This window comes from Protopterus annectens, chromosome 11.part0, assembly GCF_019279795.1.
Source record: "Protopterus annectens isolate FY-2018-M chromosome 11.part0, PAN1.0, whole genome shotgun sequence".
Classification (NCBI taxonomy): Eukaryota; Metazoa; Chordata; order Ceratodontiformes; family Protopteridae; genus Protopterus; species Protopterus annectens.
Window position 1 is genome coordinate 1,311,736,868 of NC_056745.1, and position 18,318 is coordinate 1,311,755,185.

The 18,318-nt window shown below is 38.8% G+C and overlaps 1 protein-coding gene across 2 annotated transcripts in view; it reads right to left on the reverse strand.

Annotated features, from left to right (window-relative positions):
- The window catches only part of IRF5 (interferon regulatory factor 5), a 1,182,803-nt gene that overhangs the window by 302,131 nt on the left and 862,354 nt on the right, over window positions 1–18,318 (reverse strand). The window contains exon 1 of one of the 2 annotated variants that reach the window (XM_044088632.1): window positions 11,511–11,554. The exons of the other annotated variant lie outside the window; for it this stretch is intronic. The gene's annotated coding sequence lies outside the window, so the exon portion shown is untranslated. Of the gene's footprint in view, window positions 1–11,510; window positions 11,555–18,318 lie in introns of those variants that run through there. 2 annotated transcript variants of the gene reach the window in all.

Consider the following 18,318-nt stretch of genomic DNA (forward strand, 5'->3'; position numbering starts at 1 on the left):
GCCTATGAATGCAGAGGGTATAAAACTTTTTTATACCACCACTTGGTAGTCTGTAGTTTGCTTTGGAAAAGCTTTCTAGTTTTTTTGCTCCTGTGGTGTTGTCAGGTTCAATAGTTACTTCGAACGAGACTGATTTAACAAGGTTAAACAAGGTTAAACTATTTCTGGCTTCGTAAAGTCTGCTCTTCAGTTTTTCACTTAGAACTGCTCTACTTGTAATCTAAACAGTCTATTCTCTATGTGTAAAGCTCAGCACTTGTTCCTAAAGCATGTTTTAGTCAGGTAAAGCACTTCTATATTATACAAAGTACTTCACTAGCTTAAAACCCCCTTGAGTACCCACTTCCCTATAGGTCCTTTATGACTCAGTTACACAGCAAACTTTTTCATTTCTTCTAGCATGTCAAAGGGTCAGTTGCTAGCGTCCTCTCCTGCTCAGCTGGTGAATCTGGGAATATTGAGGCAATGTTACAATTGCCTCATGTACACAGACAACCCTCTCCTCCTCCCACAAAACACAAATACATGCGAGAGATGCAACTATATAGCCAAACTGGAGGCTGAGCTCTCTCAACTCAGGACTGGCAAAACCAGACAGGAGGAGAAGGTAACCACACACACCATAAACCCAGTCTCACATAGAACTATCACAACTACAAATCAAACACATAAACACACAAAGACATACTGGAGGCACTGATCAAAAATCTACCAAAACAGCAGAGGCCTCCAAAGCAGACACCCAAACAACTGCCACCTCATGACATAACACAAGCAACACATAGATCACAAAGTCAGTGTGCAAATCAGTCACAGCCCTTAAGGCCAAACACAATGCCAGACACACTTGTCATAGGTGACTCCATAGTCAGACACACTGACGTCCCACTCACCAGACTGAACAAGGAGAGGGTCACAGTAAGCTGCCTGTCGGGCGCTAGAATCCGCCACATAACACAAGCACTCAGGTCACTCCACAGCAAGTACAAGTATGACTCAGTCATTGTCCATGCCGGTGTGAATGACCTGAGACGTACCTCCCTGGACTACATGAAAAGAGACATAAAGGAGCTCTCTGATTATGTAGCCCAGGCTGGTATGACCCTGACCCTGAGCAGTATCCTACCTTCACCAAGAATGATGCCACAATACAGAGACAAAATGATCAGTTTTAATAATTGGCTTAATTTCTGGTGTCATTCTAAGGGGATCCAATGTCTGTCTGCCTGGAATGACATGCTTGACAAGCCACGCTGCTTCGCAAGGGATGGCTTGCACCTGTCACCCTGGGTTTCGGATATTGGCAAAGGCTCTTGCCACCCCATAGTGCCTTTTTAGACAAGGCTCAAATTCTAAACCCAATGCCCTAGAAAACAATAATGGAAAAAACTAAGGGTAATGCTGCTCAATGCCAGAAGTCTAAATCTCAAGATGCATGCCCTCGAAGCCCTCCTCAGTATGGAGAACATCGATGTCTGTGCTGTGACTGAAACCTGGTTCAAGGCTCCTGAGAGCACCCCGGCACTATCAGGTTTTACCTCATATCATGCGTTCCGGCCCCAAAACCCGGACCGTACCACAAAAGGAGGGGGTGTATCCATATTCATCAAGCATACCCACACCTCCAGGCTGGTGGCAACTCACGAAGCATCAGAGACCATTCAGGTGCAATTAACCATAGGCAAAACTGCTCTACAGTTTGTAGCATGTTACAGGCCACCCTCTCAAACTCAGGAACCCCACACAGCCTTCCTGAAGACACTGGAGAGTATAAATGTCTCTCCAAACACCATCATATTGGGTGACTTCAACTACCAAAACATAGACTGGGAACATTACTCAAGCCCCAATACCCTAGCCCAAAGGTTCCTGGAGTTCATAAACTCAAATGCTATGGAACAACTTGTCACCATTCCCACAAGAGGTGAAAATATACTAGACCTGATCATCACAAACATGGGGACAAAATGCTCCACACCGGACGTATATCCCTCATTGGTGAGATCAGACCATAAACTAATCTCACTGGAGATCCACATCCCGCCCCCACCCCCAACAAAAAAGACCACAGTGAAGAACTTCTCAAAAGCCAGCTTCACACTTCTTAAGACTGGTGTGGTATCCTTCAAGGCCACTGAGCCATTGGAAACCACAACCCACGCTGCTGAATCCCTTACAAATACTTTCTACGAGCACCTCCAGGATTGCATGGATCAAGCAATCCCAAATAAAATCAAGACCCTTTCCACCAAAGGCAAGTGCCCGATCTGGTGGACCCCAGCCATAAACAAACTTTACAACAAAAGGAGAAAGCTACTACAAGATAGAGCAAAATCCCTAAAAGGGAAGACATCTCTGATCAATACTAGTAAAAACTACGATCACTCATAAAATCATCCAAGGCCAACTTTGAGAGAAAAATCGCCAAGGACTCAAAAGACAATCATAAGGCCTTCTTTAGCTATGTTAGAAATCTGGGTGGAAACTCCCAGATATGCTCAGAAGTAGTCCAAAATGATACAAAAATCACTGAACCCACAGACATTGCAAACATACTGGCAGACAGGTTCAGTGAAAATTTCTCCCCTCCCTCCCCCCCAAAAGGAGAAATATCTATCCGAGCAGAGTGTAGCCACCCAATCATCTCAAATGCCCAGGTGAGAGCTGCTCTCTCTAAAGCTAAAAACACAGCATCAATGGGACCGGATGGTGTCCCCAGCTGTGTGCTACACGAACTCAATGAGGAACTAAACCCACACATAAGGCTGCTGTTTAATCTTAGCCTTACCACAGGATACGTACCCAAAGAGAGGCGTACGGCAACTGTGGTCCCACTCCACAAAGGCAGTGCTTCTATGGACCCTGGTAATTACCGCCCCATAAGCTTAACAAACCTGGTCTGCAAAGCTATGGAGAGGATCATAATGGAACTCATAAATAAAGACATAGGGGACCTACAGACATTGGATCCTACCCAATTCGGCTTTGTCAAGGGCAGATCATGCCTCTTGAACTTGGTCGACTTTTGAAACAGTCACCAAGGCCATTGATGAGGGTAAGGCAGTTCACACAGCCTACCTTGACCTTGCAAAAGCTTTCGACACAATACCCCACTCGGGTATCATAGAAAAGCTCACCAGCTTAAATATAAACCCATATGTCACAAGATGGGTTGCAAACTGGCTCAAGGACAGAACCCACAGGGTTAGAGTTGCTGGTGCCATGTCAGACTCCAAGCGCGTCACAAGCGGTGTCCCACAGGGCTCAGTCCTGGGCCCCCTCTTGTTCAGCATCTACTTTTCAGAAGTGCAGGCAAACATAGGAGGATTGTGGCTGACAAAGTTTGCAGATGACTGCAAACTGGGCGCCATAGTTGAAAATCCATCAGACACAGATATCCTTCAGAGAGGTCTCATAGAAACGGATAACTGGTGCCAGAGCCATGGCCTTAAGCTAAACGCCAAAAAATGTATAGTCATACCGTTTGGTAAAAACAAGGTAACCCCAAGTTACCACATAGGTGGCAATCCATTAAGCACAGAAGAGATTATCAGGGACCTGGGGACCCAAGTTGACAGTAACCTTTCTTTTGACACTCACATTGCCAAAGTGGTTAGGAGGACCTTCTACATTGCCCACCTGATTATGAAGGGATTCACATCCAGATCAAGGGAGGTCATTGTTCCCCTGTACTCTTCACTTATCAGATCAATGATTGAGTACAATGCCCCATTTGGAATGTATCTTACCCGACACCTGCAGCAATTGGAAAGACCCCAAAACTTCCTCACCAAAAGGATAAAGGGGCTCAAAAATATGCCATATGCTGCCCGACTGAAGAAATCCAGAGTCGCATACCATCTGCTCAGAGGTGACCTGTGCCTGACATACAAGGCCATGTCCAACCCGGAATTAATGGACATGCTCCACCTCAAAAACTCCAAATCCACCAGAGCCACAAGAGCAAGAGACTTAAACCTCAACACGGATATAAATAGGACGTGCTGGAGGGACAGATTCATCACCCAGAGACTCCCTATGCTGTGGAACAGAATCCCAGTCCATGTGAGACAGAGCACCTCGCTGGCTCTGTTCAAGAGGAATCTTGACCAGTGGATGGGAGATCGTAGGTTTACCCCGGGGATCATCTCTGTATCACTGCTGGACAGAGGCACGGCAAACTAATGGGTATAGTATTCTTCAACCTAAGGGGTGGTGAAAGCCAAACAACTCTGGCTAGGCTTATAAATGCCCTAGGGCAGATAGCCTAGTATGAACCTATGAACCCATGATTTATGGTCGGCCCCTTGTGGGGGTGCAGAATATCTCTTCTAGAGCATTTGCATTGACAAAGTCCAGGAACCTCTGGGCTAGCATGCTCATGCTCATGTATGTCACTCAGTTGATGGAAGTATAGTTGAAATCTCCCATGACTAAGGTGTTGGGCTGTGAGGCGAGTGACTCCAGTAAGCCTAGGTAGGTGGTTTGCTTTTCTTGGTTCATGGTGTGGAACCTATAGCTAGCAATGATGTGGTAGTGTATTTTGCCTATAGTTGATTGGACATGGAGTAGTTTGAGAAAGTCATACTGTCTGACCAGTCTCAAGGTGTTGTTGGCTTTAATGAAGATGGATACATCTCCACCATTGGCTCTTTCATGCTCATTTTGAGGTCTGAATGTGTGGAAGGCATTGTAGTTTTGTATGGCTGGTGTGCTGTCTGTGGCCTTGAACCATGTTTCAGTCACTGCACAGCATCAGCATCTCCCAAGGTGAGGAGTGCTTCCAGGGAGTGCAGTTTCCTGTTTAGACTGCTAGCATTAAGCAGCAGAACCTTGAGCTGTCTTGAGTGGATTTTGTTATGATGCAAATTTTGCTGTTTTGACATTGCCTAAAAAAAGCACTATGGAGGAGGCAAGCTTCTTTGCCAGTATCCAAAAGCCTAGAGGAGACAGGTGCAGACCATCTCTGGAAAAGCAGTGCGGCCTGTTGACCAGGTCTTCCCAGTCTGACAAATACTGCTTCCCCTGGACTGGCACCACAAGCTAAACCAATTGTTGAAGTCAATCATTTTTTGTTATATTGTGACAACATCCTGGGTGAGCATAGAATGCTGCTTAGGGCTAGAGTCATATCTGCCTGGGACATATAATCTTGTTCAGTCATGTCTCACTTCATATAGTCCAGAGAGGTACATCTCAAGTCATTCACCCCAATGTGGACTATGACAAGAGTCATAATGGTACTTGTTGTTGAGTGACCTGAGTGCATGTTTGACATGACAGATCCTGGCACATGACATGCAGCTGACCATGACCTTTTCTTTGTCCAGCATAATGAGGGGGCATCTGTGTTTCTCACTATGGAGACACCTATGACCAAGACATTAGGTTCTGAGGTGTTTTGCCTTAGGGGCTTATTTGCTGAGACACTGGTGTATTTTTTATTATGTGTAGTGGTTTCTATTTGCATAGCTGTGTGTGTAAGTGGTTTACATTTGGAAGGTCTTTGATCTTTTGGTAGGCATCTAGTGAGTACCTCCACATATGTGGGTTTATGTGTCATGACCTCATTTTGTGTGAGAGGTGAAGTGTGTGTGCTGGCGACCTGTTTGATGTCTGGTTTGTTGTTAGTGCAAGAATTGATTCCAATTTCATAGTGTAATTAGATCTCTCACATAGTTATTTGTTTGTTGTCAGTACACATAAGGCAATTACTACATTGCCTCAAGATGCCCATGTCAATCAGGCTGGCTGATGAAATGATGGGAAACTCCCTAATTATTATAGCAGGTTTTTACCATATGTACTATTAGGGAAGGGATTGGGTTAGTTTGACCAGTTTTTTTGCTAGGACTAACAAAGGTGTTTGTTCTATTAAAGAATATGGATGATTGCAGCAACGCTGCTCACTGCACCTGTAGTGCAGTAGTGAAGCTTGGGAGGGTTCCACTTACAGATATATAGGGAAAATTGAGTTTCAAGGTATTTTCATCTGTACAGGCACCCCTAACCTCTGTTGTATGGTGTGCTGCAACGTGCAAACACGAGGCTTAAATACTGGTGAAATTAAGACACACAATGAACCTTCCTCCAAACATCCTCAGCCTGGACAAGGCTGGCTCCACACTCTTCTGCTACAAGGATGCAGGGAAGCCCTTCTTAATGTAAGATGGCTGGTCTAGTGCTCAAGTGCTTCAGTAAAAGGCTAAATTCAGCAGGTCTGAATCTAGTCTATGCTATCTAGGTATCAGAACAGTGCAAATCAAGTGCAGAAAAGTGCAAAAAAATACTTAGAACCCTTTTGTGTTTCCCACCTCAGACAGACCAGGTAAACACTTACTGCCATCAGATGAACAATCCCAGTCCTCCCAATGCAAAAGCACAGTAAAGGAGTGTCCGGAGTGAAATGCTAACACAAACAAACTTAAACAACACAAAATGCTACCACAAAGAAACTTAAAGATATAGATACAGAAGTGTACTTTAAATAGCTTATAGAAGTGTGATTATTTAAGAAAAGTATTTCACTTTGAAAAAATTAGCCATGAGCCACTCAACTGTACAAACTTCATAAAGGCACTAAAAACAAGATAAGCCCTCCAGCCAATAAAACAATATTCAGAAATCTCAAGTGTTTTTTCAACTTCAAAAAGACAAGGCTGCCACCCAGTGCACGAGATGGAAAATCCACTGACCTTTTTTGTAGAAAAACATTTGTTTGCTAGAGTGTAAAATTACACTACATTATCCAACAGCTAGCTAGATCAAGTAGAACAGATAATAAGAGGCAAAATACACTTTTTCAATATAAGTACAAGGAAAGGCAAATAAATAATTCAGGATAACAACAGCAGTTTAGAAAGGAAAGCCAAATAAATAATTTAGCATATCAAGAGCAGTGTAGAAAGGGAGGAGCTTAACAAATTTACAGTAGGGGTGGACAGCTTAAAAGTCACCAGGTTTAAAAAGCAAATCAACAAACGGAAGGAAGGGTGGCACAGCAGGGAATCACTAACAGTGCTTTAGTATATCAAGGCTTTAGATCTTTTCAAAGACAGAGGCCCAGAATTTCACTGAATATTTAAGTATCGCTCAAGAGACAATTTAACCAATGGAAAAAAAAGAACATGTAAAATGAGCAGCCAAGACAATTTGTTTCTACCTCTCACATAGAACAAAAACACCAGGACAAGCAGATGTCTTAAATCAGAAATAAAATGTAACAGGTGTAAGAAAGCAGCTCTAAAAGGTCACAGAGAAAAATATAAGCTTTCTCACCCAGCAGGGAATCACCAGCAGTGCTTTAGAATATGCAGGCTTCAAATCTTTTCAGATAAAGACAGACAGAATTTCATTGAGAATGTATCACTCAAGAGACAATTTAACCAGTGGTGGAAAAAATGTGAAATGAGCTGCCTAGATAATTTGTGTCCACCTCTCATGTAGAACAAAAACACCAGGCCAAGCAGATTTCTTAAAACAGAAAAAAATGTAACAGGCATCAGAAAGCATCTCTAAAATGTCACAGAGAAAAAATATAGGTTTTCTCATCCAGCAGGGAATCACCAGCAGTGCTTTATTTTATGCAAATCTTTTCAGACAAAGAATTTCACTGAGTATTTAAGTATCACTCAAGAGACAATTTAACCAATGAAAAAACATACTAAATGAGCAGCCTGCCAATGTACCAAAACCGTTATTCCCATAATAAGTGTCCAAATTCTTCTTAAAAATATCTAAACTAGTGCTTGCTTTAATGGAATTTGGTAGTCTATTCCATGCATCAGCTACATTCTCAGAGAACCAGTTAGTACACCTCTCATTGCTCTATAATCTTCTATACTCTCTACTATGTTTTGATACCACAAACATTTCCAGTGATAGCTGTCTCTATATGCGCTATATACCTCAATAAGGTCTTCTCTTAAATGTCTGTATGAGACACTGTACAAGTTCAAATATTTCAGTCTTTCATAATAACTTAAATTTTCATATCCATGGATACACTTGGTATATTTCCACTATACTCTTTACAATTTAGTCATGCTTGTTTTCTTACGAGGTTTCCATATTGTTATTCCATGCTCAAGTTTGCATCTAATGTAACTAACAAACAAAGGTTTTCATAATTTCTGTTCTAGACTTTATTCATTTTTTCTTATTTTCATACAACTAATAGTTCTACAACTATCATTAACCAATTGTTTGACACTATTACAAAACCATCTACTCAGATCCTTAAATGAAGCTACATTTTCAATCACTATGTGCTAATCAAATATTCACGTTTCAGTCTATGTCTTCTTAATCTCACATGCTTAGGTTTTCATCTATTTATCAGCGTATTATTCAACTGTGCCCAAATGGTCAATCCAGTCAAGTTCTTTTGCAGGCATGCCCTATCTGTGACGCATGCTATCAGTTTACACATTTTCAATTCATCTGCATTCAGACCGTATAACACCTCAGATGAAAAAGATAGATCTGAAATATACAGCGTAAACAAGTACAGACCTAGGACAGAGCCCTGTGGGACATCCTGAGTGCAACCAAGAATTTCATCTGTCCAATTGCTGCATGATATCTACCTATTTACCATGTCCTATTTGTAAGCTACGCAACTATCCATCCTATCAAAATTACATCAATAACCTAATTGTTCTAATTTATTGACCAGTGTTTTGTGTATGACCCTATCAGATGCTGAAGTCTATTTAAATCATATCACAGCACAGTTTTTTTCACTTATAGCTGTAATTATATTATAACGAAAATTATATTACAGGTAGTTATAGATGTCTTTTCAAATATACATGCTGCTACATGGTTTCAAGCGTCAGCCTTTCCATTTCTGACAATAATGCATCCAAAATAACCTTCTTCATTATTTTTCCACAACATGAAAGTAAACATATGGGTCTGTATGACTCTGGGTTTGTCCTATTCACTTTTCCTTTAAAGGTCGGTTTAACAAGTGCACGTCTCCAATATTGAGGAATCTCCCCATACTTAGTTGACATAGTGAGTAATAGATATAATGGTACTGTAAGTACATGCCAAAGTGTTTTCAGATCATTATTACTAATTCTATCTTCTCCTTGTACTTTGGGTTGAGTTTGCATAATACCTTTTCAATATAATCTAATTTAATTTCAGTATCTGAAGTTACCTCCAAGTTACTAGTACAATCTATTACACCCTTTATGGGGGCAAACTGCTTTGCATGCAATTTTGTAAATTTATCTATAATCTGATATGTTTCAAAATACATTTTAGAATCTACATACAGTTTAGCTATTTATATTTCTTTACTCTTACTGCATCTTATGTGTCTATGAAATGATTTAGTATTATGCTGAATATATTTTTATAAATTTACTTAACATTTTTTTGATTTTTTGTCTCACATTTTGTTTTATTTGTCTGTGCAGCTTGTTTACTTCAGTTTTCAAAGTTATAGTTTGACCTCTTTTCCATTTCTTATGTATTTGTCTCTCACTTCAATCAAATATCTGGTTCTTATGGAAATACATCGTCCTGAAGTTGTGTGCCTTTATCCTGATGTTAATTTTTATTTATTTATTTTTGCATTCAAACAATTTCTCTTTCAAAACTTGTCAACCTTCTTCTGCAGTTTTTCCACTTTACATAACATTACATTTAGTTTTACATAGTGACTGTTATGCTTCCATGCAGTCTGTTATTAATCTTCAATGCATTTAACCCTTATAACCCCATGATTACTGCACATCAACAATGGTAAAAGTTGACATGAAATAACAGTTATTTCCTTAGGAACACAAACAATGTCTAGTTTGCTTTTTTTCCTGGTAGGCTTTTTACAGTCTGAAGCAATTGTTGCTCTTGAATATAAACTGTAAATAATTTTCTTATTAATGTTGTTGAATCAATATTACTCTAGTTTGTTTCTGGTAAATGTATTTTTCCTTCCTGTGTTTCATGGAAGAAATGTATGAATTCCTCTAGGTCATCACCCTGTGACTTTGGTTTTCTATACACTCCAACTATTGTTATTTGTGCCAGGATTGTCTTTATTGTCATAGTTTCATAGTCTAAAGTATTGGTGTTATCAATGAACGTGGAATAATCACAGGTCTCATACCACTCTTTAATCCCTTATCATAACACTTACACTTCATTTTTTGTTAGAGTGTCTGCTACAATAAAAACATTTATACCCTAACAAAACTGTATCCAGTCATTGTCCTTTAACCATGTTTTACTAACAATAACAACATCAGTCTTGTGGGAATTAAACAAATTTTCCAGTAAAAAAAAACTCTATTGCTAATAAGCTGAACTGACACTCCTTTCTAATTGTGATTTGTGGAAAATATGTCCAAATATCTATACAAGCTATGCTATCTAAGTGAGCTCTAAGTTCCCTACTAAAAGTCAGACAGTCCTTGGAGATGGGATAATTTCCATCAGCGTGAATAAAAATAGCTGCATACTTGCTTACATCAAGGCATTTCAAGGTCTTTCTCACATACCATGTTTTTGCTCCTGGCAAGCATAACATTATTCAATGTTCATTATCTTCTCTGCAAATACAGGCATCCAATCCTCTAATAAATGAATCTCCAATTGCAAGTATATAATTTCTGATTATATCTGAGGAATCTCCAACTTCTAATTCAGTAATATAAGCTCTATCATTAATTACAAATGAATTACACTCATCACCAATAGTCCTGTTAATCCCAGAGTTTTCATTACTTATTCTACTTGAAAGCATATACTTTCCCTGCAGCTACCTTTCTCTTTCCAGCTTGAACCATGTTGTCAGCTTCAGTCTTCTTCTTTTTTTCCTTACAGCAAAGTTCTTCAATCCTTCCAAATCCAATTTTGATTTCTTACTTTTCACCTGCCTCTTGCCTGCTTTTTCTGCCATCTCTGTTGGAAAAATGATGCCTTTTTCTGTAGACTGAATGTTTTCTAATTAAACAATGTTATCAATCACTGTAATTTCTGTGTTACATAACAAGGCAGTGTTCTTTTTTAATATAAAGTCTCTTTGTATTATAGACATTAATCCATTTATTTTACTTCCTTGTTATTTGTTGTGAACTTCTTCCTTTTTTCTTTTCTTCTACATACTCTGAAATTTCAAGGAGCTGTGTACCTGTATCTTGAATTCCAAAGTTGTCATCGTTAGTATCATGCTTAACAGGGGTTGAGTGATCTTTACTGACTATTTAATAGACACTTCCTTTCCTAAATGTGTTATATTTGCACTCTGCCTAATATTGTTTATCTCATCAGCACAGTCATTGATAAATGTAACAGATTTCCAAGCTGTGCCAGTTGCACAAATAAAATAATCACCAGTAAGTCCAGGTTTACTACTAATAATGGAAAACAAATTATCCAACTTTTGACATAAGGGACACAGGTCACCAATGTTATCAGGTGTTAGCTTTAAATATAGATAACATTTAGTACATAGTAAAAGATACTTGTGCTTTGGTAGATCAATAATGACTTACTCATTTAAGGAATCAATTCTCAGCTTAATCGACTAAAGAATTCTAAAAGAAAAGAAAAGAATTCTCAAAGTCAGTTATCACAGAATTTAAAGAAATTTTAAGTCAACGTCTATGAGAAAAACACACAAACAACATGCAACTAAATATTAAATTAAGTATACTAAAGTTGTAAGTCTGACCTACTGTACAAGTAGTGCTAGTCACACAAATGCTGGATTTCCTTTACACTGTGCAAAGTAACTTTTGCTCACTAGTGCTCACAAATCATAGGCTTGTTTCAGACAAGCTCTGGATTGCTCTCTGTACATTCTGTGTGAATTTATAGCTGACTAGGTCCCTTGGGAGGGCTAGAATGTGCATGTTTAAAATCTTTCCCTTTCTAACAAAACAAACAGTGAAAATCAGACATAAAACAAAATATAATTCAGAAAAAATCTTCCTTTCTACAAGCTATGCCTTTCTTTCCACAACATTAAAAAACAGAGATAAAAATAAAATATAAATCAAAACAATTTGTCAGAGATGGGCAGTTTTTTTCCAATGAAAGAAGAGGAATAATGCATTCTGAAACTAAAAATAAAAGAAAGAGTGCATACTTGGAGGAGAAATACAACATAATAAACAGAAATGCACTGGGTGATTGTATTACATAGTCTGAAGTTGGACAAACAAAGAAAAAGCATCAGAGAAAGCTGGTAGCTACTGGGAAGTACAGAAAAAGGTTTCACAGGCATAAAATTGGAAATTGCTTTCTGTTTGCATGCAGTTAGTGAGCCCTTACATGTATATTTTGTCCAGATCTAAACTAAGGGTGCTCTCCGTAGTTATACAGACAAAATGGAAGCAATTTGAGAAACAAAGAAAAAGGTTGGTCTGTATTAGAAGATATAATAATTGCCCTTAGGTAGGTTGAGATGGAATACTGTCTCTCTGGTCTGTTTTAACTTCAGTCTCCTGAGAACTCAGAATGTCCAGAAGGTGAATATAAAGAGATGCTAAAGGAATGTCATATGCCATTTTAAACACCTTTCGATACTTTACCTTTGAAATTATTTATTTAATTTTGTTTCCTCAGTTAATCCCACTGGATCAAAGGTTCATTTTCAGAAAAGACTCAGGAAAAAAGCTCTGTAGTATAAACCTAAGTGTATGTTTTTAAAGTGTAAATTAATGCAAACATCATATCTACAAGATTTGTCTCATTTAGGTTTTAGCCATTGAATCGTGCTCACTAAGTTTGCTAAGCATGCTCTGCCATAGCTGGGTGTTTCTGAACCCTTAAAACTGTTATTTTCATATTGGGCTTGTGCCATAACTATGCCACAATGTTGGTCCACAAGTGAAGTACATATTTGGACCACATTGTAAGGATGAAATAAATTCAATATTGAACTCCAGTTGGTGTGAATCTGTCAAATCAGTTCTGCAGTACATTTGAAACATAACCTGACACTGTGTTACCTTTCTTGTCACATCATGAAGTACTACTGCACTTGTGAGAAGTATAATATGTATTGTGAGTCCATTTTGTTTTAATGCATCACTATAATGCTATTACACTAATTCCACATATAATAAAAGGTGCTAGTTAGAAATACAAAAGAATGTCTGCAAAAAGATGGAGCAGGACCCCTTGCATTCATGTTATGGATCTGGCTTTCAAGTATGCCTCAGCTATCCCAAATGATGATCCATTTGCAGTCATTACTAGACAAAGGTGGGAAGGGGTGGCAGCCTTCCTACAGAAGATATGTGGTAGTCAGAGGATGAGTTACTACAGATCTGGTGATGAAGGGCACAAACACAGGCGGGTGTTTCTGTAGACCTACTATGTGTCAGATAGGAGAGATAAGTGAAAACTAGGTGAGTTGTGAATTTCACACATACGAAATAGCATGCATTCATTATTGCCATTATCATGTGTTAGTCAAAGTCAACAAGCTAAAATATGTCACTCTTGGCTTTGTAGATTGTGATCTGGAAGGGAGGAAGTCCAGAGTACAAAACTGGAAAACAATGTACAACACCATTCTGACACTAGGCTAACTTCATGATGGAGACTGCTGTATCATGCTTTTTGTGTATTTGTTCAGGCTCAAACCCCATACCTTAGTTACAGGAGCCAAGAGCCTGAATCCTCTACACCAACTACCAAAGCACTTAGAGTGCATTTTCAAAAGAACTGAGTTTCAATGTCTTTTTAAGGAATTATGAGCTTCAGTGCAGTTTTAAGGAACTGTGAACAGCTTCAATGGAACACAAATTTATTGCTGCTCATTCAAAGTCTGTTTTCACTGTACAACTGTTTGTAATATAAAATTTGGAATCTGTGTTAGTAGCACAACAGGTAGCATACTTGCTTTTGACACAGAAGGCTGTGAGTTCTACTCCTACACCATGCAGATGGATTACTGATACTGTGTTGTACTTTGGGGAGGGGGGGCTGTTGTAGTTCTGAGTGTGTCCTTCTCTGGATGAGATGCCTAGTAACTATAAACCTGTTTTCAGTTTACCAACTATTCCTTATTGTAATACTACTACCTTACCATTTTGTTATGTAACCTATGCAATATATTCTTCAAGGGCACTAGGCACTGAATTTGTAGGTAAAACACTGAAATATGAAGTTTTTTGCTATCATCAACCCATTCATTAGTTACAGATCAATTTAATATGCAGTTATTCAGATAACTTTTACTTCTGCAGAAATTGTGCATATTGACTGATATTTAATGGCCTTTTATGACTGAAATGTTCTGAAATTGGTAGTTTTGTCATTATGACTTCATATGTTTTGTTTCATTACTTACTGGAAAAATGTTCACAACTAAACATTTAAAACACAATCTAACAAGTGGTGCTGTATTATACAAGAAATATAAGTTATTACAATCAAGAACGTTGATTAAAGAACACTTGCATGACTGCATAGTCCTAAGATGTGTGAAAGGGGCTTATGGTCTGAAAATAGCCCAAATGTAAACTTTATCTTCCACTAGCCAGACACATTTTCTGTGAATGTGGGTTTCAATGCCAGAGAAGTTTACTGTTAATGCTAAGTCAGTTTTCAATGGGAGACTGTATTGTTTTGTTTTGCAAATGTCTCTCAGTGTTTGTGCTATAAAATTTGAAATAAAAGTTTTAAATTAACTCCAAATATCTGTAATCATTGTAGAAGTAAAGAAAAAATAGTATGCATACTGACAGGTTTGAACAGTGTTATGGTAACAGGGGAGAAATAGCCAAGTAATGGGACACTGTAATGGCTATGGGGGTGGAGGGCTGCTGTGGGTGTAGGGGGACCCTGATCCATTACCCTGCATAGGGCCCCATTTGATCAAGATCTGGCTCTGGAGTCAGGTGGTGTGGGAGTGTGTTTTTGTTTCAAAGGCACTAAAATGTATTTTAACCTTGTATCTTTCCACATTGGATGTTAGTCCTGTTTGCCACCACTAGAAACCAGGGATACCATCTAAAAAAAGGAGTTACCAAAAAAAAAAGGCAATGACAAATGGGGGTGGGGGAGTAAAGGATTTAAACCCTAACCTCTTGCCACGGTCAACATCAGCATTAACTTGCCACACTAATCAGTTAGTGCAGCTGTTGTTGTTTTTAAAGGATAAAAAGTTTGAGTCTCTAATGTCTGGCATTAATGACTGACTGAGATCATCTGTGATTTATGAGAGCAGAAAAAAGGAGACCTCAGGAACATTCTGACCACACAGAGACAGATATGGAGTATACCTGTGTGTCTGTCTGTGAGTCTGATGAGTTTGAATGTGTGTGCTATGTGTGGGAGAGTGGCCTATGATAATGCAATGCAGCCACTGCCACTACTGCAGAAAGTGCTGATCTGCACTTGTGGTAATTAATGGCAATTTGCAGTCATGCATGCCAATAAACAGGTCTTTATTCACTGCGGTTAATGTGTTTCTTAATCGCAAAATACTGCACCGTGGAAACAGGGCCTTTCTACTGCAGCCCTTATTCTTTATTGGTCTCTGGGAGAGTGTTTTAATGCACACTTAAGTCAACAAAGGCAAATAGAGTACATTATTCCAAAAATTGGAAAAAAAAATCTCTGTATCCCTCTCAGATGCTTAGACTTATAACAAAGATAACTAACAGAGGGGAGAGACGGACATAATATATATGTGTGTATATATGTATTTTTGTGTGTGAATCTGAAAGTTTAGATGGCAGGGTTCATGTTCTACCATGAAAAGAAGCCCTTTTCTACATTAATTGAAGTTCATTAGTTGAAGTCATTAAGTGTGATACTTAATGGTAAAATAAATCACAATAAATACAAGTTTGTTGTAAGATTAGCTAAATACAGAAAAGGAAAAACTAAGAGTCTTATTTTATTAGTCTGGTTTAGCACAAAACCTAAGGCTAGGATTCAGAAAGGTTACCACCAGCAGTAAGGCCTTTTTACCACTTGCAGTAACTGTTTCCAATTCTCAGACAGCCCTACCACAATTTTACCTCAAAGAAGTGCTGCACTGCACTTGGCTGTCTCTCTGGCCTATCACAAATGCTAATGAAGCATTCAAGGGGACCAACACATCGTAATTAGTCATGCACTCTTGCCCTGGAAATGCCTGCAGTAAGTGCTGTATGCAGCTGAACGATTCATAATACCACAAAAATTAACTCGGCCAAAAGCATGCTCTCACCCATTACTTTCAATAGGTGAGAAGTGCTGGAGAGTTTAGAAGACAGGTAGTTTTGGGGGTGTATGTGTGTGGTTGCATGTGTGAGTGTATTCAGAGGTATGAGTGATGTCTCGTGTGTGTGTGTGTGTGTGTGTGTGTGTGTGTGTGTGTGTGTGTGTGTGTATGTATGTTTGCCTGATTGGTTGCAGTAGGGGGATGCGTTACAGAAAAGATTTGTAGGTGTGTGTATGTGTGTGTGTCTGTGACTGAGGCGTATGTATGTGAGTGCAATTGGGTGGGGGGCTTCAAGGTACAGTGAGTATATATGTGCCTGTGTGTGTGTCCAAAGGGAATGACTTAGGTGGGTGCTTTTGCTAACATGATGTATTGACTGCCAGTGGTGATTACTGCAAGCACATACTGTAATTACCCAGTGATTCAGTGACATGCAAATTAGCTGATAATGAGACTTTCCAAATTTTCGCTAATGGGCATGTCTTTTGGCCTTGGAATATTGGTTAGCACTAGCATTTCTATATAGCCCAGGATTTAATGCATTCATATTATGTCTTACTGAGCATGTTCTCACAAAAAATGTATTTTATTTTGATAATCAATGTTATCTACAATTGAAAGGGACTGAGATGGGGGCTTCATCTGCACCCATTTATGCAGATCTCTTCATGGGACATATAGAAGAGCCATTGATTTATGATGGGTGCCATAATATCTTCCTTAGCTCAGTGGATATTTGGCGTCGTTATCTGGATGACTGCTGGTTGGTATGGTGTTCTGATGTGGGGTACTTAAATTTGTGGAATATTTGAATGAAAATAAGTGGGGCATCAACTTTACGTTGAATTATCATATGAAGGTTATTACATTCTTGGATGTAGAAGTCACTGTAAGGGATGATGCTATCCTACAAAGTTCAGTATTCAGAAAGCACTCTCAATTTAACACATTGTTACATGCAGGTCTATATCACATAGTTGAAGTTTTGTAACTTTGCACAACTAATGGTCGAACCATTATGTTCGAAGTTACATAACTTCGACTACCTAAAAAAAAACAAAACAAAAAAACCCCACAACCGACAACAAAATAAACTGTTGTAAGCAGGGTGGCAAGCCTCCCTGCACCTCCCACCTGGGGGGGGCTGCACACCCTCGCTACTTAAATATACCAACTCCGAGATCGCACCACATTGAAGTGAAAGGAAACCTCCGCCTATGAAGATTTCCATTCACACGCTCGAACCTTTACAAATTCAAACATATGTGGTTCGAAAGTGTAAAGGTTTGATGATGTGATAGGAACCCGTTACATGCCACCAGTTGCCATAAAAAAGCATATGATTGACAATATTCCTAAGTACCAATTTTTGAGACTCAAAAGAATATGTTCATCTAGTGATGATGTTGGTGTTTAGGCTCAGGATATGGTTCGCAGATTTTCCAATGGGGATATTCTAGGTGGAAGGTTCAACAAGCTTTATTTTTGATTTGATAAGGTCCTTAGGTCTGAACTATTGAAATATCAAATCAAGGATAATACTAATAATAAAAAAATATTAGCTTTAAATTATGGGGATAATACATCTTTTTTGAAGGAAGTTATACACAAACATTGGGATGTACTCTGTATGGATGATAGGTTACAGGGATTAATACCGTCCAAATGCCGTTTTGCATATAGGAAAGGGAAAACAATGGCTGGTTGGTTTAATCATTATAACAAAATGTATCAGCATTGGTAAAACAAATTTACAATCCACCTTGGAAGGGAATAAACTTGTGGGATGTTATCCAAGTGGACATTGTAGTTTTTGTAAGTTTGTTCAAAAAGATAAATGTCTTACTACTTCAAATTGATCTAAAGTTTTTGACATTTGGTACATGGCAATTGTAGCACGGACTGGGTTGTTTATTTGGTTAGATGCACTTGTTCAGCTTTTTATGTGGGGCAGGCATCACGTCCCTTTAAATTGAGAATATTGCAACATTTGAGTGACATTAGATGTGACAAAGGCACTAATGCTCTATACAAACACAGTTTAAAACATACTACTGGCAGATTTACATTAATTATTATTGATAAAGTATGGGGAGTAAACTTGCAGAAGGAGGGATGGCATTCCATGTTAAATT